We start from the raw sequence: 2,782 nt of genomic DNA, 5'->3' as shown, positions 1-2,782 counted from the left end.
GACGCACCTGAGACTGATGATGATGTGGCCAGACTCTGGGATCCAACCATGCTTGAAAGTAATTTCTCTCCTTGACACCCCGGTTACACAAGCCAAACACCCTTGTAGACAAAAACCGGTCATTTTAACCAGAAATGCTTGATGAACACGCTGTAGGCCAAATACAAGAGAATAAAGATCAGCCTTCATCAGGTGCTTGCTGCCTGCTGACCCCGCACAGCTGCTGACGGCGGGTCAGCTCACCGTCTTCCCAGCTGGCCCAGGTCACTGAGTGCGAAGGGCAGCGCCAGACTTTGACCCCAGCCCCGTGTGGCTTCAGAGGTCACATTCCCAACCAGTGTGTCCTGCTCCCACTCACGAGCCCAGAACATGGCCCATCGCTCAGGCGCTCAGGTCTGGAAGAGACGGCGCCTTCTCCCACCATCTCTCTCTCTCTCTCTCTCTCTCTCTCTCTCTCTCTCTCTCCTGCCCCCCCCTCTCTGTTTTGTGGCTCTCTTGGAACCCTTTGCCCACCCTGTCACTTGAGAGTTCTCACACATCATCATCCCCAGCCCGGCCCCACACCCTGCCCTTCCGCTGGACCTTAGCGAGACGGCGGGTCCCCCCTGCTGCCCTGCTCGTCTCCTCAGTCCTATGGTGTCTGCGTCGGAGCTAACTAACAACAGGCCCAGGCCCAGGTGGGCAGCCCCGAGAGAGGGCCGGACTTGGGTCCTGTGAGTGGCCCCGACATCCGAGCTCCGGAGTCTCGGCTTCCTTCCCAAACCGATCAAGGCCCGGTTTCCGAGGAACCGGAGCTGAGCCTTTCCTCACTTCCTGGGGGTCTCGATCAAGACGCCTGGCTCAGCAGCTACCAGATCGCACGTGTGCCTTAACCCATGACCGTCTAAACCAGGCTTTGATTGTGGGGAGGGGATAGATGCTGGGCCCTGGATGCCTGAAATTGTGGGGTGACTTGTGGGCCTATGATGGGGGGAGTGGATCTGGCATCAGGGGCCTCCAGCCCAGGTTCCCAGGGCTTTGCCCGGGACTGGGCCGCCGCCGTGGTGACTGCACCTGCGGGGTGATGTCTGTGACACATATTTGTGATGCGATTAGAACATGCGAAGACCCACTGTCAACCCCGAAAGGGCAGGTTAGCATTCAGCACAGTCTTGGAATTTAAAGGACTTTCCTCATTAAAAGTTCACCCTCTTCTTGGTCACACTGTCACCCGCGCCCTTTTCACAGACTCCCTCGCGACAGCCGTGTGAAGGCGGAGTGAGAAGGACCCGGCCTTCGGGACCTTTGCTTCTCATTGGCCGACCCGGAGCTAAGAGACACGCGGAGTCCCGCCTCCGAGGTTCAGGCACGTCCGTTGGACGGACTTTGGACGGACAAGATCCAGGAGGCCCTGTCGTTCCTGATTTCCGGAGCTTCCTGCAGGCGCCGCCGTTCCTGCTGCCGGGCGCGCTCCTGGCGGAACCGGGCCTGGGACTGTGCAAACGACTGTGAGGAGACAGGCCACACGCCGGCGAAGGTCGTCAGCTCAGGGTGATTTTAAATGTTGGTGTCTTTTTTATTGATTTCAGAGAGGAAGGGAGAGGGAGAGAGAGATAGAAACATCAATGATGAGAGAGAATCATTGATTGGCTGCCTCCTGCACGCCCCCTACTGGGGTTGAGCCTACAACCCCGGGCATGTGCCCTTGACTGGAATCGAATCCGGGACCCTTCAGTCCCCAGGCCAATGCTCTACCCACTAAGCAAAACCAGCCAGGTGTTGGTGTCTTTTTAAATAAAAACTCTACCTTTGAATCCCTCGCTCCTAATTATGATGCGCACTACGCCCTGCAGCTCTCAGCATATGTGGGAAATCAATTTACTTTTACTGCTTCTTAATTCATACAACTGCTCCCCTCGGAAAGTACAGTTAAGGGAGAAGGCGGCTCGGTGCACTGGCGGCTTTCCTGCGGCGTCGGGAAAGGGAGGCTTTGCGGTCGCAGGTGCATTTATGGAAAGAAGCTTTGCTCGGACTCACGGTGACCCCGACACGGCGCGGGTGGGGTTTGCACATCCCCATCCAGAGTGGGCCCAGCGCTGCAGACGCAGGTTCTGTGGACACAAAGGGCAGAGACACCGGCAGGGGGCGGCCGAGCTAGGGAATCGGCGACTTTCCCCGTCTGCTCGGCGTGCGGGTCCCAGCGGCGGCTGAAGGCATATGGGCTGAGGGTCCCAGGGGGTCGGGAGCTGCCGGGGCGTGGAGGATGCTCAGCCGCATCTCTGGCCTCTACGGTCCAACAGCACCGCCACCCCCACGTGAAAACTGCACGTGCCCCCAGACACCACCAGTCACAGTGTCCCCTGGGATGGGAGCTAGCCCGCCCGCAGGTAACTGAGAGCTGCTTCTCTCTCTCTCTCTCTCTCTCTCTCTCTCTCTCTCTCTCTCTCTCTCTCTTTCGTAGATTACTGCCATCAGCCTACAAACATATTGTTGCACTTTGTATCAGAAAAAATGTCTGGTTGTTTTACTTCTTTTCAATGAAAGGCTGGTAAAGACTTGCCCGATTCAGCCCTGGCCGGTGTGGCTCAATGGATAGAGCGTCGGCCTGCAGACCAAAGGGTCCCGCGTTCGATTCCGGTCAAGGGCAGGTACCTGGGTTACAGGTCGGGGCGTGTGCAGGAGGCAACCCATCGATGTGTTCCTCTCACATCGATGTTTCCCTCTGTCTTTCCCTCTCCTAATCTCTCTAAAAAAATCAATGGAAAAATATCCTTGGGTAAGGATTTACAACAAGGAAGAGTAG

The sequence above is a fragment of the Myotis brandtii genome, unplaced genomic scaffold (genome assembly GCF_000412655.1).
Source record: "Myotis brandtii unplaced genomic scaffold, ASM41265v1 scaffold725, whole genome shotgun sequence".
NCBI classification, from domain to species: domain Eukaryota; kingdom Metazoa; phylum Chordata; class Mammalia; order Chiroptera; family Vespertilionidae; genus Myotis; species Myotis brandtii.
This window is presented reverse-complemented; position numbering follows the sequence as displayed.